The sequence below is a fragment of the Sander vitreus genome, chromosome 14 (assembly GCF_031162955.1).
Source record: "Sander vitreus isolate 19-12246 chromosome 14, sanVit1, whole genome shotgun sequence".
Taxonomy (NCBI): domain Eukaryota; kingdom Metazoa; phylum Chordata; class Actinopteri; order Perciformes; family Percidae; genus Sander; species Sander vitreus.
Window position 1 is genome coordinate 18945940 of NC_135868.1, and position 24982 is coordinate 18970921.

At 40.1% G+C, this 24982-nt stretch overlaps 1 long non-coding RNA gene across 1 annotated transcript; it reads right to left on the minus strand.

Annotated features, from left to right (window-relative positions):
* Nucleotides 1-3869: 3869 nt before the first annotated feature.
* LOC144529384 (uncharacterized) lies at nt 3870-22188 on the minus strand. Its single transcript, XR_013502984.1, has 3 exons — nt 21381-22188; nt 8057-8215; nt 3870-5738 (listed from the first exon to the last, which is right to left on the minus strand). It is a non-coding gene; the product is annotated as an uncharacterized LOC144529384 (long non-coding RNA).
* Nucleotides 22189-24982: the final 2794 nt, after the last annotated feature.

Genomic DNA, 24982 nt, shown 5'->3' on the forward strand with positions numbered 1-24982 from the left:
ATAATTTAGGACGAGGTGTGGACATCGATCCCACAATGCACTTCTGCCTGACCACATTGTCCCAAGCACATACTTGGACACACTTGTGTCTGAGAATGTACCACGCACACACACACAAATCATCCTCAGCAGTTCCTCAGATCAGAGCTGACCTCTATCAAGCCAACATCCAACTGATCACTGTTGTTATACACCTTACATTAGTTACAGCATCAACGTCTGAAAATTTGGATTCATTAAAAAAAGTGATTTTGTGGTGTCAAAAAGCTCAATATAGAGATATTTAGAACATACAGACATCCCTACTTTCACACACACACACACACACACACACACACACACACACACACACACACACACACACACACACACACACACACACACACACACACACACACACACACACACACACACACACACACACACACACACACACACACACACACACACACAATCTATTTTTTGGCCCTGTGCTGACAGACACTGATGGCTGTAAATGCTGCTGGCATTCAGTAGCCTCCTCTGCGTAAAGTCCTTCCTGTTTAGTCCACTGACTTCCTGTCTACTGCAACCTGATACTTCCTGGTTGAGTCAAATGTCTTTGACCCCACCGGCCTGCCGTCCAAACCAAACACAGCCACTTCCACCTCACTTCTCCTGTAGGAAAGAACAAATGGACATAGAGAAGGAAGCAAATTTTGGATACTTCGTTTACTTGCAAAATCTCATCACTGAACAAATCTGCCAAATCAAATGGCAAATATTAATATTTTATGAGTTTATTACTTTGCCGAGCTTGATATTAAACATTGGATATGATGAACATCCACTTAAGTTGCAGTCTTACATTTTTTTTAGTAACATTCCCTCAGCCTCTGGCACAACACAAGAACATTTTTAACCCTGTGGAACAATGTTTCTCCCAAATCTCTCTGGCTTTGCAGGCACCTCTACTCTTCATTCATCACACAGCCTGAACGAGTGACCGGGGAATGACCTCGCTTGCACGTACACACACACACACACACACACACACACACACACACACACACACACACACACACACACACACACACACACAATCACAAACACGGTATCAACTCACACAAAAGCACAATTCATTCATCACAAACGATGGATACCTTGGAACACATGCTCAAACACGTGTGTGCTTACACACACATACACACACACACACACACACACACACACATAGTGGTTTCTATCACATCCGTTACAGATGGGTTCTTCTCCTTTTCAGTCCTAAATGAATATAAATATGTCTGTTTGACATCATTCATCTGCCAGAGAGGAACACATTTACCGCGTCCAGCCAAAAGAGGCAGTGTTACTCTCTGCTCCACTGGGGAGGGATGCATATGCAAAAGGAACACTGAAGAGAAAGGAGATTTAAAGCAGGGATGAAAAGGCTTGCAGAGTTAAGGATGATCAAGTGCATCTAATGAGGTCAAAGCAGTATATTTGGAAAAATATTCATATATACTGTATGACGTTTCTCTTTTTCTTTCTTTCACTGTGCACAGACATGCAGAACAACAATAATTCCTCTCTTTTTAAATACTTTCATTGTGCCACTGTCGCCACCTAATCAAATCTGATGCTATCTCTCCCCTCTTGACAGGTTGCATTCACAATAAAGCATTTAAAAGCCCATTAGGTCCACTTTCCAGCATCGTAAAGCCAACAGCAATCCGATATCATTAGTAACAGTCCACGAGAAGATGATGGCCAGACGACAAGTGAGATGTGGATAGACTAAAAGAGCTGAGAGGAGGAAGCGATATCGGTGATGGGAACAAATTGAAACAAAATGGCGGGTGGTTTGCCACGGGGAGATGCTTAGGGAGATGTCATACGGGCCAGTGGCGAGAATTTACGGAAGAAGGCATATCATCGCATGGTGTCTTAAATAATGATTGTCGGAAATTTATGTTTTAACAGTCGAAAAGAAAGTAATACACCTGTTGAGAGCCACTTACAATCAGATGTGAAGATGTTTCAGGTCATGACAAAGATCCTTTCAATTATCATCCGATGACCATTAAAGTTCACCAGACATGACCTGTGTCCTCAGTCACCTTGCCTTCATATTGTAGTGCTCGCGGAGCCCTGAGGGAGGCGACAGTGGTTTCAAAGTGAGCCGGCTCATGCTGCAATCTGTGCTCCATATGTCATTAAGGCCATTAGGGAAACACTAGGGCTAACATTACAGCTAGAGTACCAGCCCTAGCTATGGGAGCAGTACGAGTCATTTCTCTTTCACTCCCTTTTTATGCTTCTCTCTGTTTCACCTATATTGGCTGTTCAATGCGCCACGAGGGGCAGTAGAAGAAAAGATGTCAGCTTTTTGGAAAGCATTTAGGCAGGACTGTCTGTCAGCATAGAGTATTGAGAGCTCATGTAAATGTCTTTCCTCTTGCTGTCTTAGAGCATTTGCTTGTTCTCTTTACTGTATGATATTTTGAACAGAAACCTAAGTGTCTTAAAAAAAGAGAAATTTAGCTGTAGAATTTTTAAACTCATGTGACAGAGCTTGTCTGGTTTTGGCTGAAAAATTACCAGTGTTCCCTTTAGGAAAGCAGGAAACCAATACGGCATGTTCGAGGTAAATAAAATGAAATGTTAGAGGTAAGGTGGAGGTCAGCGTGGAGTGTCATGCACTCAACCCCCACCCTTCCCTCCTCCTCCTTCCCCATTCGTGTGACAAAGAGAGCCAGTTTGGTTGCCAAGGAAACAGGCTTTTTCCATGGCAATGTTGGAACACGTGGGAAGGGCAAGGCGGCTTTGTTTCGCCCTGTGATGAAGGATTCTCCCCATGCATGTTTAATCGCCAGACTTATGGTCCCAAACCCAACAGCCGAGCCCATCTACCAAAGCCTGATTATGTTCAATGGAGCTTCTGACACCCTCATTTTGCCAGTTTTATCACGCTGTGCAGCTCCCTCCGCGGGCACCTTAGCTATCTATTGTTGCACAGCGCTTCTGATGAGTACAGCTGAGACCACAGATAGTAAGACCAAACCAGGAAGGTACACATGTGTCTCTTTAGGAGTAACCAAAATACGCCTGACCAAATAAACACACTTCACATACAAACACCCTGAACAATACATAAGACCGGGCAACACAATCCTTTTTGTCTTTTCCCGTATCTCGGCACACACCCACCACTGTTTGGCTTAGCACAGTGGGGGGAAAATGGCCGATCACCATGGCAACCATGTGTGCCGTTCTGCTACAGCTATGATGTATGTGGTGACACTTTTGACCCTCTAGTGAACTCTTTAATGCAGGAGCTGTGCAGAGTCCGGATGATCCCTGGCTGCCCTGCCTATCCTGCCACTATGTGTGCCATATAGTTAGCTTTATATGGTCAGGGCACTGGGACAACAGATTATCTGGCAAAAACACAATCAGTCAAGATCAAGGCTTCATACCTTTGTCATGAAAACCTAATCAAATCTCAACAAAGTCTTCATCAACACCAGTTTGCTGTGACAACAGAAATGGTATTACAGGAATTATGTGTTTGGCAATGGGTGCTACGATCTGCAGATGTTGTAATGCTTGTTGACTTTGTAGATTAAAATGTAATCATGCACATGTAGTTATAAGATGCATCAAATTGCTAATCATTGGACAATCCTATTCCCCTACAGTCATTGTAAACATTTCATGTTTTCTTGTGTCAAATATTCAGCTATACACTGCAGCAGCAGAAGGGCGTCAGGATACAGATCTGCCACACTTACTGTGTTCACATTAATCTGAAAGGCAAATGCAGTCTGTTTTGGAGGATATAAGGTTTGCTTGGCCTTCGCACATTTGTTTCTGACTCGGCTCACAGTTGTATGTCCTTTATTGTCACACAACACAACACTTGTTAAGAACCTCTGTTGGCATGACATTTCCACTGATATTTACAAATCATGCATGACATACATAGGAAGCCCACATGTGCAAGTGAATACACTGTGATATGCACTTACACATATAAGTGAGCACACGCAATAGCTTGTTGTGTGTTTGTCTGTGATAGACGGACACAGAAAAATTTAATTTTTATTTTGCATGCGAGTCCCACCACCATCACACATACAAGGCCATGCAATGCAAAGCAAAACTCATGCACAAGCTCTCTCAATCAGCACTCCTGTCTGGTTGGTTTTGTAGAAATGTAGTGCCTCTTCTGCATTTCCACCACTAGGATTGCTGCAGCTTTGCACAAAACCAGCCCTCCCCTAATCTGCCACAGCTACTGCTGCCTCACACTGAGCTGCTGTGGAGCAAAGGAAGGGGAGCTAACACATGCAGACAAGCAGACACCTTCTTAATCATTCACATTGGCTTTTTTATTAAGAAACAATTGGTTCCATATGGTACCAGGCGCATAGAACATATATCATTTGGGACATACAGACAAGTGGCTGTGCTAACACCAAAAATATGTTCATAAAGAAAAAGGGCTGCTCTTAATCTCTTAACGGTCACTGTACCGTGTATGGGACACCTTGTGGCTGTGGCGTCGCTGTAACCTCCACTCATAAACATTTTTATAACTTTAAAGCATTAAATCTTCAAAATATACAGCCATGCGACACACCAATTGAAAGCTTAGACTCTCAGGATTCCATTAAGCCCACACACGTGCAAACGATCGACATTTGCTCGGACCAGTTAGATTTAAATGCTATGAGACCGTCTACATTTTTAGCCAATGAGCAGACAAGTCGATAGATACGAAATATGCCTTTGAAATTTTAACCCTGTAATGGCTGGAGCTGTGTCAAAGCAAAAACAGGGCCTCCTATAAGCATATGACACCCTGTGCAATGTATAATTACTTATTTCTATATATTTATGTATATAGTTATTTCAAGAATGTGTATGATTGATGTGGGTGTGTTTGTGTATTTGAGAAGTGTTTTATTTTGTACTTTATTGGCTTTTTTCTTTGCACTTTTGAAATGGAAATCAGAAAAACACACAGACATATATGTAGAAAAAAAGGCATGTTTGAGTCTTTTGGCTTCTGGATTTTTTTCTGTAGTAAGCTGAGACATGTGGCTATGACCTTGTGTTGTCTGTATCTCACTAGATGTGTTTACAGAAGTGTATTTTAATAATTTTACAGATGTATGACTTGGACGGAAATAAAAACCCTCCATTCTAGCCTCTGTAACTCTGTGTCAGTAAGGCCTGGAATCACTGTGACACTTGTAACAAAAACTTGAGAGTGTTTCCTTTCCAATGATACCAGGCACATCCCTGAGTGTCAAAGTATATGGGAGCTGTACCACTTTTAATTTGGGTATGTCGTTTAGACCAAAAAGCTTGAAAATGCAGCCGTTTGTTAAGAGGTTTTAAACTAAATCACATCTTCAGTGGCTTATAATATGACAATCACAAAGAGAAACAAAAGAAAAATGCATCTTCAGTTATAACTGAGCACTGCCTGAGCTTTTATATTTTTTGTTACAGTCACATAATGTTTATTATGTAAACTCAGGCCTCATATGTTGCCAAGAAAATGTTTTCTTTTGCTTCGGCAAGTTCACCTTTTCAACCAAAAAGCAAAACAAGACAAAAACAAAAGGGACATTCCATGTCCTGTTGTAGCTCCTCAGTCCTGTTTGTCCAGGTCCCAGCCTGGGAGGGTTGTGACCCTCTAAGATACACTCAGACTTGTCATACAACTGAGAAGTCAACCTGCAGGTCTGGAGAGAGAGAGAGAGAGAAAGAGAGTGAGCGAGAGAGAGAGAGAGAGAAAGAGAGAGAGAGAGAATGAGACAGAGGAAAAGTTGTAACAGAATTCAAATGTGTCATTTAAAGCCATGTTCATGTCATTACAGTATAATAGTCACATGTCCTTGCATGGTCTGGTCATACCGGTTATGATAACCTTGTACTTACTAGCTCAATTGCAAATAAGTCACAGTGGATAAAACCCTCAATTCCAAAGAGGGAATACTCTTTACTTGTAATTTGTACTTGGTTTAACTTTAACATACCTCATTTATTGTAGTTCTGTACACACAGTTTTCCTGTGCAAAGGGAGATTATTACTGATATTATGGGTGAGCTCACTTACAGTTTGACCTCCAAGTAAAGTCTTTCTAAACCTTGTTTACAACCTATTTAAGTTTCTTGCCCTGTCAGATTTTCACTGTGTTCCCATATATTTTACTTAGCATTTACTTTGGTGATAGTCTAAATCAACGATGGTTCATTTACGGGATAGTTCCGATGCCACCGGTAGTTCCTCCGGTTGTCCCTCACTTTCTGCTTTCTTTGCGTTCACTTGAAACTCCAGTCAGATTGAACTATGGGATCGAGCAACATTAACTGGAACCTCTGAGCAACATTATAGGCTGAAAATGCCAAGTTTTAAAGAAAACTTAGATCGTGCAACAAGGCAGGCCTGCTTGGTTAATTTGGGGAAAGATCGTAAAGATTTACAAAGAATACATTTAACTTTTGACGTTTTGGTACCTATTGGCGGGGATTTGCTATGAACAAAATACACACGGCAATACAATGGTAAGGGCAAATTACGTTTAACCATGTATCCAGCTAATTTGAATAGCTTGCGTTACTGTGTTGTGTGAACAGCTAACTTCATGTTAATATTGTATGTGGCAGGTTTTTTTAGGGTGCAAATGTTCCACCAAAACAAGTTCCTTCCTGAGACTATTTTGAATAGCCACGCTCGCTGCGTCCAGCGCTTAGCGCCACCAAAGACGATTGTGAGTGGTGTAAAGAAAGGCCAATAAACCAGTGAGTACACTGTTAAAACCACAAAAAAATGATGGAGAAAAAACGTACGGACGTTGTAGTAAAATTGCATTATCCTTTGTCACTCAATTTCTGCATGTGCTTACATACATTACATGCTACTTACATACATGGCCCTGCCAATCATGGTCATCACATTTGGGGACAGTCCCTTCCACCCGTCCACCCCTCCCTGTCCCTGCCTGTGGTCCTGCCACTGATGTTGAGCGGGTGACCTTTTCTCTTGGCTAATCCACACCAAAAAGCCCTAATTACTGCTGCCGCTCCACCAACCTCCCCTGGCCCAATAATCAATACAGCCGATTGGCCGGCGGATCACCCCGTCAGACACCAGTGCTTTGCATGTGACTCAGTGTATGTATTTGTGTGTGTGTGTGTGTGTGTGTGTGTGTCTAGTGTTAGTGTTGTCATGGGCAAGATAAAAGCAAACAACGTTAGAAAAAGAGAAAAATTAAAAAAATGAAGCACTGCACGAGCAACAGAAAGGTAAGCAGAGGATGACTACAAAGTAACACATCACACTAGCACACATATACACACACTTGTACGCGCGCATTCCTCCCTCCAACCTGAATGTTGTGACACTAGTTGACCTTATTGAGCTGCTGCTCTGTAAAGAGTCCCTGATTAGAATATCTTCCCTTTAACCTTTAGCAGAGTGACACGCCTCCCGAAAGCAAAGAAATAAGCCATTGGTTTATGCAGAGAGGTGAATGTATTCTGTTGTTATTTCATTGAGCTGTGGCATTTCACTAAACGTCCGGATTGCAATGCTGCAAATTCCGCTTTTCAACAGTAAGCATTTTAAATGTTTTTTTGGAACATGCAGGTGTGAGCTTCTGGAGATATATGATGAGCTGACTGTATGCCGCCCAGAGCACTCATGCTTCGATCACTGCATTTTCTCACCTGTATGTGAGTGTGCATGTGATGCATTTGTGCGTGTGTGCAAAACGCCCCGAGGACATTTCAGAAGCAACAAAGGGCCAGAAACAATGTTATCAGAAAGAAAAAGGAAGTTTCTTTGTAGATGCAGCTGCATGCACATAGTCATCTCTGTGAAAAGAAGGAGGCGATCTCTCTCTCCTGCTCCTTGTCTTCCATTTCTTTCTCCTTCTGTCACTCTTGTTGACAGTCTTTGATTGTATTAGACAAGTTAACGAAAAGCAACACAGACGAAACGACTGGCAGCCCTTCATGCAGCCTGCACCTGCCAACGTGTATGTCTGTGCGTGCATACCTGCGAGCGCCTATCTCTGTATGTCTGGTGTCCTTAGGCGTGCCAGCCAGTCAACACGATGATGAGACAGTAAGAGAGTGATGAGAAGCTTGTCCATACCTTCAGGGTGAGGTCCGTTCTGCAGACGTGAGATGGTAGATAGGAAATACTGTTCCCCCACTAGATGTAATAAGAAAAAAAAATACTTAAATAAAAATATTGTACTGTATTTTGAGACCTCATTATTATCATGAGCCTTGGAAAAACAAAAGTGACAATATACTGTATTAGAAATATATATATATATATATATATATATATATATATATATACGTATGTATTTCTAAGGACACTTGCTGAATTACATGATTGACAATGTACAGTGTGTCAAAATTGTGCGTATCAGTCCATCAAAAATGTTAAACTATTTGAGCTTTTGATAGAGCTGCAGGTACATGCCATTAGCTAACGGTCTTATTCTGCTAATTAAATCCTCACAGACTGCCTCAAAGTGATCTGAGACACGTGCTGCCACAATAATGCAAAGTAGATGCTTTCAGCTTATTAGTGTGCATGTATATCCTTAAGAAATAGATCCTAAGATCTGTCTGAGGCCCAACCCAGTATTCATTGGAATTATGCTCATATTGGACAATTCTGCACCACACGATTTACTTCCGACGTTCAGTGCCAAACCAGAAAGTAGTGTGCGCTTTGTGTAGCAACATAGAGAGGGTGTGGAGATCAGGTGGATAATGTGTAAGAAATCTGACTTTCATGCAGTAGACTGGAGTTCATGTCACATATCACACACCTGAAATTAAAGGTCACCTATGTTTTAGAAACCATAACCACAGTCCTTCTCTAACCTTGACCAGGTGTTAAATTTGCCAAAACCTTGACCATGCCTTGACAGTAGTCTATTTGAAGATACTGTAGAAAGCAAGACCAGGTCAGTCAATAACATATAAGTGTCCACTGTTGCATGTTGTTTTAATTCTTGGTAATACAGTGTGCAGTAATTATGAAATAGTCATAGATGATGAAATGGGCTGCTCAATTCCAACCCCCCCCCCCCCCAATGAATGCCAGGTATTGTGGTAATATTGATTTAATGGATGCACCACAAGATGAAAATGGCTACTATATGTGTTAAAGCTGCAATAAATTAAAGTACAGTGCACAATGACCATAACATGTTTGTGGAGGTTAATGGACTCAATAGCAGTGACTCAACAATTGTTCTCTGGATACTCATTGTAACAAAGTCTCTATCAGTTGATGTTGCAGGTCCAAACTTCCTAAAGGAGGTATGGTAGGGCATTCCTGGAACTTCAAATAACAAAGAAGCTCAGCAATAAAACAGACCATTATAATAGAAATCGTCTTTCATACTCAGGGTCATATGTTTGCCTCAAGTAGAGTCTTTGCCTAGTGCTGTCCATGTAAGCAGCAGTAATTACAATGTTTTCATAACCGACAGGCATGATAGCAACAACTAGAAAAATAGGCCCAGTATGTAAAAACTGGAAACTCAAATACTCAAGATGTTCCTGTAGGTTTGGCAGCACAGCGTAGGCTACATGTGCTCCTGCCAACAACCTGTGTGCATATGTGTGCAGTATTTGCATGTTTCTGTGTGAGTGTGAATGTAAGCTGTGTGAGTTGAATGCTGGTGGACTAAAGACAGGCAGCTCCACAGAGAGCTGCCCCAGTCAGCCTGGCCTGCCGAGTGAAACCCTGTGGTAATGTTTAGCTTAAGGGGTGAAAAAGAAGGTGAGTGGGGGGAAAGGAAGGAGGGAAGGATGAGAAGATGACAGGGTTGGGGGTTCTCTGGGCAGATAGAGAGTGAAGAGAGCGAAGAGGGTAGCGGTTGAAGGAAGGGAGGGATGGGTCACGGAGGAGTGACAGGGAGAGGGAGAGAAGGAAGGATGAAAGGTCCAACCGGGACGGAGCACAGGAGAGGTCTCGTCAGTCAGTCGTCACTCTCTGACACCTGAACCTCCGCTGACCGGGTCGTGACTGCCTCTCTGGCACAGGAGATATCACTAGGGGGCCTGACCTTTAACCTCTCACCTCCTCATCGCCACCACAGCCCTTGCCCCGCCTTCTCAACCAGCCCTTTACTCCGTATTTCTCTTCCGCCCCCTTTCGCCCAAAGTTTCGTTACCCAGGGCTCTAAGAACGGTGGTTTGTCGATTCATCATGATCTCTACGTAAGTTAATGTAAATAATGTGTTTCTAGTGACAGTTTGATTCTGATTTAAACAAAAACAGCAAAACAAAGAAACTTTCCAGAAAAATACGTTATAAAAACATCTTCCAGATATTTTATCTTTGAAAATCCCTTACTTCCATAACATGATTCCATGTGAGGAAAGCCTAAGGCCATGTTCATACAGGTATTTGCAATGCATGAAAAGAGGCAGCCCCACATTAATGTCAATTATGTGTCGTTCCACAACCAACATAACCTCTTGTGTATTTTTAACACAGTGGTCTCAATGAACCTTAGAGGTACCGTGGGGAGTTTTTGACCACTTGTGGTGCTCTGAAGCAATGTTTTTTACGAGTAGGTCCCCTTTTTATCTGTATCGTGCACAGGCCGAGTGGCTGATGCAATAAACATTCCTGTTGCTGGTTTCACCCTATTCCACTGATTGACAGTAAGCAGCAGCAATGTGACAAGAAGCGTAGCAATGCACCCGCAAAAGCAAAGAAGAAGACTGCTAGCACTATTTACGATTTTCAAAACATCGGATTTGCAATTGACTTTGTTTTTTGAGGAAGAAAATATGCCCATTTGCTCAAGGATAGACACAACGCATTTTGGTGAGAAATACTTAAAAGGGCTGTACTCGATATTCAGAACATTAATATAGCAGTAAACAACTATGTAAAGATATAGTGGAGTAATGGTGTCCTGGGCAGAGAATGAAGTTACACTCCCTGTGTGTGTGTGTGTGTGTTGTAATCCAAGCTTCTCTGTTCTTTGTTTTGATAGCCATTTTGGCCTTGTGAGTGCCTTATGCGTCAGTATCTGATGCACAGGGCCATGAAAGCATAAACAGAATTTCACATGTTGGGGAATGTTCTGTGAGAGCCTGTGGAAGCAATTCCAGACCACTTTTTTTTCTGAATATTGAGTACAGCACCTTTATTGTTACTTTGTTTACTTAACATTTCAGAGGTCATGCTGCTTACAGTGTCCATGGCAAGAAAATGTTTCAACATCATAGATTTTATTACAGTTAGTTAAATTACTTAAAAGATATAATGTACAGATGCATTTTGACACCTTAAACACACAAACATGAATTACACTGCCTCCAGTGACTTGTTCCTATGTGCAGTGAGCTATTTGGACCTTACATGATATGAAAGGCAGCCTGTTTTAGGCAGCGGGCATAGGACAACACACACACAAACATTCACACATTTATATCCCTGGAGAGTCAAGCCTAATCCCAGGTTTACATTGTTAGGACAACAGGGATAATCCTGCTAACAGGGTGTTTATCTGGAAACTGCTGCCGCTGATTCCCCAACACACACACACACACACAGTATTGACCCAGAGAGAAATAGCAAGGGGGTGAGAAAGCAAAGAACAAGAGAAAGAAAGAGAGAGAGAGAGAGAGAGAGAGAGAGAGAGAGAGAGAGAGAGAGAGACTAAGGCAGAACAACCAATAAAGGTAAATAAGGAAAAGCGAAAAGTACATCAAAAGGTTGCATTGGAGGAAGCACACAGACAGAAAGAGATGGAGGAAAGGGGGATGGAAGAAGGTCTGTGCTGTCAGGTATGCAGATGAGAGTGTGATGGCATCAATGCAGGAGCTGACACAGCCAGTCCCTCAGGACCACAACCACCAGGCAAAACACACACAGAATGGCACACCAAAGAGCTTATAAGCCTACATTAGAGATAAAACACATGGACGCATAAACAGAACATGTGTCAATATAATAAGATCATACGGGTTGACATAGAGACTTTCTATGGTCAAACACATATGAACATAAAGGAAACTCAATGAGCACCGTTACGTTTAAAGAAACTCATCTACTTTAAAGTGAGAGTTTGTACGATCATTTTTATTTTAACAGCATTGTCCATAGGACCAGTGGGGGAATGTAACTAAGTACGTAAGTAAGTAAGTAAGTAAGTAATTTACTTGATTTTGAGGTACTTGTACTTTACTTGAGTCTTTTCATGCCACTTTCTACTTCTACGCCTTCACATTTAAGAGGGACATTTTATACTTTTTACTCCACTACATTAATCTGACAGCTTTAGTTACTAGTCACTTAACAAATTAGGTTTTTGCACACAAAACACATGTAGTTTATAAAATGCAAATGCAAAACACATTGCTTTCAGTGGCCTAGCTAGAATATATGTCCTAAAGACATTACAAACACTATATAGAATATGTGAAAGGTTTCATGAACTGGGCATGGATTTAATCGGTTTTGTATAGTGTCAGAGGTAGGTAGCATTAACATAATATTTACATAAAAGTTTATTGATTAGTATTCTAGCACAGGCCACTCCATTGTGCCCTATAGTTCTGCTAGACTGCTGTATGACAATGTTCTGTCTTAAACTGCAGCCTGTTGTTTCCCATATTCGTTAGAGACTCATCAGAAGATGCAGGAACTTAAATTGTATTGAAATGCTCATTGCACAAATGAATATACAGTTTTATTTGGCAGAATAGTTGGGTGCTCCCTAATTAATATAATCAACATAGGGGTTTCTGCAGGGAGAACAATGAATACTGCCAGTGTCACATATAAAAGAACCAAAACAAGTCATGTCACTGTATGAGTAGTATGGGATACACAAAAATGAACATGACAAGAGATGCTATCGCCAACACTGTAAACACCTTAAACACTGCAACGGCACAGAATAGTCTCATATTCAGTAATGAAACAAATGAGATTTTTCCACTGTTGCTCCTATCACAAAGTAAATGAAAGAAGTAAACCCAATTACTGTGAGTAGAATAATTTAAGGCATGCCTGATCACATACAACACATCTGTCTGTAGTAGTGGTGGTGCTATCAACAACAGAAATCTGAAGCTTAACCATAAATCCAAACCTATGCAGTATGGTATCTTTGGCGGTACCTGTTAACCTCTTGCCTCAACCACCAATCTGGTTTAATAGTTCAATGACAATATTGGCATCTACATGTTCCGCTATTTGTAGAAATGCTATGCTTGCTAATTTTCATTTCTTCTGGTGTATGCTATCTTTGAGGTAGCTGCCTCATCAGTTTATTGACTGCCTGTGAGACTGCAGTATGTGAATAATACAGTAGGTATTGTAAAAGAGAGTTGAAAAGAGTTTGAGCTTGACTATAAGCAGAGAAAATGGCATTTAATGGGAGTAGGCTACTTTAAACCGTTTGCCTCAATACAAGTAACATTCAACAACAATGAAATGGTTCTTTAATAATATGCACAAATGATATAAGTTCTTGGCATCCAACAACTATTGCACACCGACAAAAAAACACGCTGCACTACACATTCATACATCCACAAACCATCTAACGTTATAGCCTACTTTTCCCTACAGGGGCTGGAACTTAAGTGGCTAACTGCCACTCCGGTATCTAATGCTGCCTGTCGGAATATTGCGCTGGCTGGCATTAACTTCATGTTAGGGGAGGTAAGTAGGGATATATCGGCAGAACAGCGGAAAGCTTTAGCATGCATGTCATGGCGGGGGACGCTCCCTGAGCCAAATGCCAGTCTATAGATCGCAGAGGGGACTAAAGATCACATCATCGTCCACCCGGACACGGGTGACACCGGACAGCGGACGTGGGAGAGAGGGAGGACCGAATGATCCCTGCCAGGACGAGCCGTTATAGACAGCCGCTGTCATTACAGGGCAAACATGCACCCGTACGGGTTCACAAACGCGCACAAACACAGAGTAACACACACACACACACACACACACGTACACAAGCCGTGCTCGACGACATTATAGACAAGCGCTGTCATTAGAACAGTCTCTGTGGAGCTCAAATGATAACGAGCGAGGGGGAGGAAGAGAAGGGGGTTGTTGTTGAGGGTGACTGTCCAGCTGTCTGCAGGTGAGCATGTGGTATTGGAGAGGTCAGCTGGCTTTAACACACACACACACACACACACACACACACACACAAAGTAGCCTACCTTTATGCAATTGGCACACACGCACGCACGCGCGCGCACACACACACACACACACACACACACACACACACACACACACACACACACACACACAAAGTAGCCTACCTTTGTGCAATTGGTACAAAACACACACTCCAAGCACATGTCTGCTTTGCTATTTATTCTCTTTCACTGTTTGGTTTGGTTTCTGGGGAGTTTTTACAATTATTTTCTGGTACCAGAGTCATGCAATCTTATGTGTACATCTGTACCGGCACTTTGACGGTATGTTAGGCTTAGCCAGGGTTATTTCAATTAATTGATATCTATAGGGTCAAGTAGCTCCTCCCAAAACAGGAAAATACACCAATGAAACTCTAAGACTGATGGCTAGTTAGTTTTTTAAATGTAATGCATTCCAATACAAACTTACAACAACATCCACGCAAAGTAATTACGATATTATTATGAGCAGTTAGAGCTTCTAGTTTGCTGCATTTTCTATAGTACACAATCTGCTTTGATCAGTCTTACTGCTACTTGACACACTGTACTATGGGGTTTTCACTTTTTTCACTTTTTTTCGACATGCTATACTATGACTATTTTATCACTTTTTTCGACATACTATTATTACTTTTTTATCACTTTTTTCTACATACTATACTATGACTTTCACTTTTTTCGACATACTATAGCTACTATGCCTTTTTTGACATTTCTTTGTAAAAAAAAAAGCCAAAGTATAGTATATCAAAAAAGTGACAAAAAAGCGACAAAAAAACCATAGCATAGTATTTTTATTTATGTCGAAAAAAGTGATATAAGATGTCAAAGAAAGTCACAACAACCTCATAGTATATAGTATGTTGAAAAAAGTCATAGTTTAGCATGTAGAAAAAAAGACATATGCTAAACTATGTTGAAAAAAGTCATAAAAAAGCCATAGTATAGTATGTCGAAAAAGTCACAAAAACGTCAGGCATAGGAACGCAGCATGGTGGCCCAATGGTTAGCACTGTTGCTTCACAGCAAGAAGGTACAAGGTTCAAATCCATGATGTATATGTCAAAAAAAGTCATTGTGTAGTATGTTGAAATTTTTAATAAAAAGTCATAGTCTAGTATGTCGAAAAAAGTCACAAAAAAAGTCTTTGTACAGGAAAGCAGCATGGAGGCCGAATGGTTTACACTGTTGCCTTATAGCAAGAAGGTACATGGTTAGTATCCACAAAATATAACATGTCAAAGAAAGTCACCAACACATCATAGTATAGAGTATGTTGAAAAAAGTTAGTTTAGCATGTTGAAAAGAAAGTCATAGTATGTTGTTAATTTTGAAAAAAAAGTCATAGTATGTTGAACATTTTGAAAAAAAGTCATAGTATAGTATGTCGAAAACAGTCATATTACAGTATATCGAAAAAAAAGTCATATTACAGTATATCGAAAAAAGTCATAGTATAGTATGTCGGAAAAAGTGACAAAAAGCCTGGTATAGTATGTTGAAAAAAGTCACAAAGAAGTCACAGTACAGGAAAGCAGTATGGTGGCCCAATGGTTAGCACTGTTGTCTCACAGCAAGAAGGTACAGGATTTGAATCTGCAAAGTATAAGATAGCATGTCGAAAAAAAGACATATAGTAAAAAAAGTCATAAAATTCATAGAATAGTATGTCGAAAAAAGTCATAGTATGCTGACATTTTTGAAAAAAAAAGTCATAGTACAGTATATCGAAAAAAAGTCATAGTATAGTATGTCGAAAAAAGTCACAAAAAAGCCTGGTATAGTGTGTCGAAAAAGTCACAAAAATAGTAGTATTGTTATAGTATGTTCAAAAATGGTTAGCACTGTTGCCTCACAGCAAGAAAGTACAGGGTTTGAATCTGCAAAGTATAATATGTCAAAGAAAGTCAGAGTATAGTTTGTTGAAAATTTTGAAAAAAAGTCAGTATAGTATGTCAAAAAATGTGATAAAAAAGTCATAGCCTGTATAGTCATACAAGCCATAGTATGTTGAAAAAGTTACAAAAAAGTCATAGTATAGTATGTTGAAAAAAGTCACAAAAAAGTCATAGTACAGAAAAACAGCATGGTGGCTCAATGGTTAGCACTGTTGTCTCACAGCAAGAAGGTCCAGGACTTGAATCTCCAAAGCGTGAGATCACGAAAATGGCTTCTTTTTTTCATAACTATACTATTGCTTTCTTCCACTTACCTAGAAGGTTTGCTGTTCAATCCCAGTCTTCTCCAGCCACATATGTGTTTTTTCGACATTATATATCTATACTATGGCTTTTTTTATTACTTTTTTCGACATACTATACTATGGCTTTTTTTCCTCATACTGAACTATGACTTTTTTCACTTTTTTTGACATGCTATACTATGGCTTATTTCAACATACTATACTATGGCTTTTTTCACTTATTTCAACATGCTATACTATGGCTTTTTAATCACTTTTTTGACATAGTATACTATGGCTTTTTCAATACTTTTTTCGATGTACTATACTATGACTTTATTATCACTTGTTTTCAACATACTATACTACGACATTTTTATCACTGTTTTCGTTGATCACTTTTTTCCACGTACCATACTATGAATTTATTATCACATTTTTCAACATACTATACTCTGGCTTTTTTTTAATCACTTTTTTCCGATATACTATACTTTGGCTCTTTTTTTACAAAAAATGTTGAAAAAAGCCATAGTATAGTATGTCGAAAAAGGTGACAAAAAAGCCATAGTATAGTATGTCGAAAAAAGTGAAAAAGCCATAGTATAGTATGTCTAAATAAACCATAGTATAGTATGTTGAAAAAAGTGAGAAAAAAAATGTCTTAGTATAGTATATTAAAAAGGTGCTAAAAAAGTCATAGTATAGTATGTTGATGAAAGTGATTAAAAAAAGTCATAGTATAGTATGTTGATGAAAGTAATTAAAAAAAGTAAACATATAGTATGTTGAAAATAGGTGATAAAAAGCCATAGTATAGTATGCCAAAGAAAACTGGAAGAACATGCAAACTCCACACTAAAAGGTCCAGTCCGGACTGGGGATAGAACCAAAGGTCAGAGTCTGAAAACAGTCATAGTGTAGTATGTTGAAAAAAAGTCATAGTATGGTATGTCGAAAAAAGTGATAAAAAGCCATAGAATAGTATCTCGAAAAATTGATTTAAAAAAAGTCATAGTATAGTATGTTATAGAAAGTCTTTAAGAACATGCAAACTCCACACAAAAATGCCCCAGCCCAGACTGGGGGTCAAACCAAGGATGAGAGACTGAAGTGCCAATTTGCTGGTGCTAGTTGGAGCTGTGCTGACCACTGAGCCACCATTGAACCAATTATTGTATTTTGAAAACAGTCATAGTAGAGTATGTCGAAAAAAGTGATAAAAAGCCTTAGGATAGTATGTCGAAAAAAATGATCAAAAAAGTCATAGTATAGTATGGTGAAAAAAGTTAAAAATATTCACAGTATAACATGGCTCATTGATATCATAATTTGTTAGAGCATGTTTACACCTTGCAATTGTAAGAAGCTATCATAAGACGGGTTTTATTATTACCTCCGCCAAGGAGGTTATCTTTTCAGTTTGGTTTTTCTGTTTTATGGTTGGTTTCTTTGTCTGTCAGCAGGATTACGGGAAACCTACTGGCCCGTTTTTCATAGAACTTGAAGGGTGAAGCATGGGCCAAGGAAAAACCCATTAAAATGTGTAACTGATCTGAATCACGGGACAGATACACAAATTATTTTTCACTTTTGTTAACATTGCGAGAAAGGGCATTTGTGCTGCACTCATGTGGTGTCAGAATAATAAAAAGAAAATGAGTTCCCGACTGGGAAAACTCACACTGCATTAATATTGTGAGATAGGGCATGCCTTGGCAGAAGTTGAAGTTCCCTCCTAGTGATCATCGTAGCTTTAAGATGCTTTCGGGAAATCAGGCCATGGTTACCTCTGGGGAGAACGATGCAGAAAATTGACTGGAAAACAAGGAACTTGGAGGACTTCCACTTCCATAACATCGTAGTTTACGTAGGCTGAGGTTTTCTGATGGCCACTGCTACTCTGTCAGCATCTCAACTTCAACAGCGTGATAAGAAGCTTTCATCTGGTATGTTTACACAACCATAAGCATACCGTATCTCACAGATTTTTAATCAGAATCAATTTGTCTTGCTAACTTTACAGTTAGAAATGTTGTGAGATTCAAATCTGGACTGCTCTTTGCCTAAAGGGGACAGGCAGCCTATCAGTGCATAGTTTCACTCTGCCTCTCAGACTCCCACAGTGTGAGGCGCTTCAGGGCGTTTACAAACGAGAGGCTTAGAGTTACACTAAGCCTTACATCTGTCACTGAAACATCTCTGTCATTCTTTGCAATAACAAGCTGCTGTATTAACACTGCCTGTTTTAAGATACGTTCTGGCTTTACAGCTGTGTGTAATTTCTGGCATGAAAACAGTCATAAACTGCACTAAAGCAGCCAAGTGATGAGATCACTTAACTTGACTTTGCTTCTGAAGGGGGCAGCTCATGTAAGGGCTCAAGAAGGCTGAAATATGTTAATTTCAATTAGTGCTATTAATAACAGAAATGCTTTAACATGTCAGTCAAACGACTGGAAAAAGGAAAAATTTTGCCAAGCACAACAACTGTGTCAAACTTTGCAGAGAATGATCACAATTTCTTGATGTGACCTGCTCTGCTAACTTTGTCAGCAACCATCAAAGAGGTTGAGCGCTCCATTTTCTGTCAGTTAACGCACAAATTGCTCCCTAATCCTCCCAGATTGTGTTTCCAGTGGTCTCCTGTCACAACGCACGTGAGCACCATTCCTCTTCCTATCGGGCGGACTGACAGGTGGTTCACAGGTAAAACGGTGTCATGTGTGCTCAAACATCCCGACAATCACTGCACGTCGCTCCGAGCAGAGTCCAACGCACACACACTCCCAAAATATTCCCTGACATGGAGACATTTAAACTGAGGTGCTGAAACCTCTCTTCTGCCCAGGAGCTGTGTCTGTGTGTAAAAGTTGTGACTGTGGTTCTGTGTTTTTTTCTGTGATATGTTAGCAATTATCTCCTTGAGGCAATTTTTAACACATGCTACTTTACCCGTCTAGTTATTCATGAGACCAAAGGCTCAGGTCCTTAATATCAAAGGCTTGGCTCAGGCTGTACTCGCTTATTACTGTACTCAGTAAAGGCTGTCAGGTTTTGCAGTTTAGGGTTAGGGATTATGTTTTACATCTTTGGCTCAATAAGAAATGATAACAAGCAAAACAAAAGGCACAACAGTAAATGAAAAACCACAGTATATACAGTACAAAGAAACTGGCCTTTTCTCATCTTTGCTTGACCAGGGAAAGATACGATTTGAGGGTTATTTTTTATATAGTCCTGACTATTTATGGCATACTGCGTACTGAAGACAAAAACGTATGTATCATCTGACTCCCTGTGACAAAAAAATGAGAATATGAAAGATAAATGGACATTATTTTATTTTATTTGCTGAAAGAAGGCTAACAATGTAGTAATTCCTTTTGTGACTGCTGTTGTTGTCAGACTCTACAATGAGCACTGCTCCCAGTGGACCACATGGACAAAACACACACACCAGGACTGATAAAATGTGCAATAAAAAATGTGACAGTGCAATACTATAAATACATTTTACTAGTTTAATATTTATTCTCTTTAATTATATGTATTATTGTGTGTTAATCTGTGTCTTCTACTTTTCCTCTTATCCCTTTCTGCGGCAACAGTGTGAATTCCCCCATTGTGGGATTAATAAAGGATTTTGAATCTTAAATCTTGAATTCTACATGCAGTGGGACAAACAGGCCACCCGGGTGGCTTACATCACATACTGTAGATCCCTGTTTGACAGCATTACATTAATGGGATTACTTTTTTTCAGTAATGAGTAGTGTAAGAGATTACAATTTGAAAAATGACATTACAGTTACCAATTGCAGTAATGCTCAGTTACTTTGAAAATTTGGTGGTGACTTTTTTGCTATACATTTCTTCTCTGTGCATTCAGAACTGCGGGTTGCATTAGCTTGAATGTGGCGAAATGTGCCTCCCGGTAACTTAAGAGTTGTCTTTGTTTTTTATATAATTGAGTTGTGTCTACTTATCTGCTAGCCAGCCACTGAGCTTAGCTTACATTCAGTTGGTTAGCAGTTGAGAACAAGACATCTCTGGATTGCTGCATGCGGTCAGTCACCGGGGCTAAGGTAACATTAGCTATTAGTAAATATCTCATAATCTTTTTCTGTCTGCTTGTTAAACTACAATGTCTTGTTTTCTATTTCAACACTTGTAAAATAAGTCAAGGATTTTGAGTTGTTTAACTGAACGACAAGAATAATTGATATGGGTGTTTTAAACCATATGTCAGCCATTATTGTGCAGAAGACCTTTCTTTTTATAGAATAGAATATAGAACTCTATTCAGCGTCAAAGAGAAGATGGTGTTTATTACTGTAAGCTTCAAGTCTAAAATTAAATGATTTTGTATGTATGCTATGTTTGTAAGACAAGTATAAATTGCCCTCACATTGTTGTGGTGGTAACATCTGCTGCCCAGCATATCGAGAGGCCAGTGCCCTGTATTTGTAATTAATTTGTAGAAATGTGTTCGCAGATAGTGTTTTAAGGGTATGATTTTTAGAAAATATCTTCTATTTTAAAGTTTGAATGCACCCAAATTTACAGATTGAAAACTGACCTGGATTGGTTTTGTAACAGTAATATGGTAACATTTTTGTGATGAAAATAGGTAGCCTTAAGAAAAGCCTCAATAGAGCCAACATGAAGCTACAACACAGAGTATTTCTCTTTTGAACAATTTCAATATAGAGTTGCAACTGTTTTATGGTGTTTTCCAGAAGTCACAAGTATTTTTTTGTCTTATTCGTGTATATTATTCATGTAGGCTAGAGTTATTCTGCCTGAGTGGTCTGTGTGTGTGTGTGTGTGTGTGTGTGTGTGTGTGTGTGTGTGTGTGTGTGTGTGTGTGTGTGTGTGTGTGTGTGTGTGTGTGCATAAGAGAGAGAGAGAGAGAGAGAGAGAGAGAGAAAGAGACATGGGATGAACAGCCTGTCTGTCAGGTGTTGATACTCACATTAGTCACGTAAAAAACAAAGGATTCTGGGAAGCGACGACCACCAACACAAAGAGCCTCCAGACTCCACTCAGCGTCACCCGATCTTTTCTGTGTGTGTGTGTGAGTAGGTAAGTGTGTGCGTGGGTGTCTATGTGTGTGTGGGTATGTGAGTATGTGGTGGGGGGTTTTCTTTAGAGTGCGAGGGCGCCTCATTGGCTGCCATGCTGGGGTCAAGCTGAGGTCAGGACATGTGTGATGGATGGACCTCTGTCTCTAGACCACTGCTCTTCTCCCAGTCCTCTCTCCTCCTCTGGGCCTCAGACCTTCTAAAGCGTCCTAGCTGTGCTCTCCTCTGTTCACTTTGAGTCACTCCATTTGGCCAAGCAGGACTGCTTCAACAGACAAAAGGAGCTTGAAAGAAAACTGCAGACAACTCTTTGAGGTGAGTTCTGCTGTGGAAGTACAGCGCTACAGTCAGCCTCTAACCTACCACCTCATCTCTGCCTTTCCTCACTTTAAGCACCACAACACATGTTACTGTTTCTGTCACTGTTTCATCATATACATACAATCATATGATGTCATCTCTTCTCTCTTTCCCCATCTTCTCTTCCTCCATCATACTGTCAATCCCTCTATCGGCTCCGTCCCTTTATCGGCACATGGAGACGCACATCTGTCAATGGAGGAATTCATTTTGGCTGCCAATCACAACAGAGGAGTGGTCAATGAGCGCAGATGTGCCAATACCTCGACTACTCTGATGAGTGACTTCTGTCTCTCTGCCTCTCTGCCTCTCTGTGCTTCCAGCACTTTCTGTCTGCTAATGTGTAATCACAACTAGACCAAGAAACTGTCTGTCTCACTCTCTTGTTTTGTGTGTTGAGAGCAGAGTACCATAGCTGACCATAAACAAACCACAACTAAGATCTATGTGTAAAAGCACAGTCTGATCAGAGGCCTCAAGGACACACTGACTACATTGTTGCTCAAATCCCTGCACCTTTCATTTGCATAATGCCCTATAGGACACCTAGGATTTCTCCATTACAAAGGAGAAATGAGGCTGAACCTGAAAAGCTTTAGTCAATACGGTTTGATGGCAATATCAAATTGATATTTATCATAGGTGGTACAATGACATGTTTTCTGACGTCTTTTCCTCTCCCTGTAAAAGTGTTCTGGTTTGCATCTAAATCCTCCCATCTATTTTCCTCTATCTTGGTAATTGTCTCTGAACTTTGCAGTGTCACACACACACACACACACACACACACACACACACACACACACACACACACACACACACACACACACACACACACACACAAATGCAGTCAGATGTAAAAGACATTCTTTGTTTTTTACGTGACTAATGTGAGTATCAACACCTGACAGACAGGCTGTTCATCCCATGTCTCTCTTTCTGTCTCTCACTCTCTCTCTCACGCACACACACACACACACACACACACACACACACACACACACACACACACACACACACACACACACAAGCCTCTAGAAAAATGAGAAAATGAAATCAACACAAGGTGAGATTTCAGAAGAATCTGTTTGACACTTGGGGTAAAATCTTTTTAAATGTATTTCCTCTCTATTTCTCTCTGTCTTTGTGTGTGTGTGTGTGTGTGTGTGTGTGTGTGTGTGTGTGTGTGTGTGTGTGTGTGTGTGTGTGACTTCAATGTCCTTAAGCACCTGTATTTGCACACTTGTTTACAAACAACCTCAGTACAAATGTCTTTTACATCTGACTGCACTTGTGTGTGTGTCTGTGTGTGTGTGTGTGTGTGTGTGTGTGTGTGTGTGTGTGTGTGTGTGTGTGTGTGTGTGTGTGTGTGTGTGTGTGTGTTATGAGATGAATACCTGTATACTCTCAGGTGGTGGCTTATGTGAGTGTTGCTGTCAACTCTGCTTCCTTTTTCGTGTGTTACAAATCATCTTACTGTGTCCACTGATACTGTTGGAGAAAATGAGTCACTGCTTTGATTCAGTCTTTAGGAACACATCCACAGTGAAATAACATTATTGTCATTTAGCTAGGCACAGGAAACTTTTTAAAACCTTTTGAAATGTGTCTTTTTCACAGCATAGATTCAGGTTCTGAGCAAAAGATGCAAGGTGAAATGATTCCTGTCATCCTAAAAAAAACACAGGCAAAGTCACAATTAAGATATTACTATTATGGTATATTATTGAATAGCCTAATATAATATAAGCCCAAAACGTAAGTAAATGTATAGCCTAGAAACCTGATTTGTTCATTTAAATATTGGGGAATTGTGTTTCCTTGTAATTGCTGTATTGCAAAGTGAAAAACCTCTTCTAAATATCTAATTCGGGTCACATTTGCTAAGATATATGTAAGAATATGTAAAGAAATTATAAAAGAAATTTAAATACATTTGTTTTTGTTTTTTCACCAAATCGCAATTTTCCTTTTTACAAGTTGATATTTAAAAAAAAAAAACGTTTCTAAATAAGGCTTTGTGGCGACCTTTCTTGTTCTGCAATCCGAAATATTTTTTGTTGTTGTATATGATATATAAATATATTCATGTTTGAGTTCAAGTCTAATATAAACATTTTAACCCAAGCCATTTTATTTAAAATATCGTAACAGTTTGCTTGTTTTTAAAATAAAATTTCGGAATGTTTGTTGTATTTCCCCATCTCTTTAGTGGAATATTACAATTACAATGTAGATGAATGTCATTTAAATTAAATTTCACTGTTTTCCTTCATGTCAAAGGAACAGACTAATCGGTATGTTCCTATAGTTATAATTAGTGCTTACTTAGTTGACCAAAGTCAAAAAGTCATTTTTTTTATATGTTGCATCCCAATCATTTCCGTGGCACAAATGGTGGTTGGCATAAGGCGCGCGTCTATTTTAGGCCACATCAAGGACGTGCAAATACATTCTCCATCTAATATCTGCGTCACCTCCTTAAGTCAAAAGCTTTAAACATCTATTCCTCTCTCACAAAGCCGTAATGGTTTTCGTCAAACATCTGTCTTCGTCCATGTGTTTATCCGAGGGCTTTAATGGGAACCATCAGCCGCGCGGGGCCAGATTCTGGCGGTCGGACCAGTAAAAACGTCCTGACAGACCTTCTTTTACCGCGCTGAGGTCATTTCGAGCATTAAGCACCGAATATGAGGGTGTTATGGTCAAACAGGCCGTCGGAGCTGGACTGTGACTGCGTTGCTGAGGTGCTTGTTTGCCCAGTGTGGTCTGTAAACTGTTGTTTAGGTGTGGGTGGTGCTGTGACAACAAACTCAAACTGTGACCGAGGATTGACCCCGGGGTTTCTTTTCAGGATCAGCTGCGTTTCTGATCTCCTCTATGTGGCTCCTGCATAGCGCACGGGAGCCTGGAGGGAGAACCGTGGAGCTTAAACTTCCCAAAGTAGGGTCCGATGACACCCAAGGGTCCTCGAGATGGTTTGTTGGGGTCTCCAGAAACACATACTGTCATTTGTACTATTTAGGCTATATTATCCAATAACAGGCTACACACCATTTTGCTAATAACTGTTTAAAATGTGTAAGAAGAAAATAACTTTCTTTATTGTGTTCCTCTCTACAACGACTTCTAT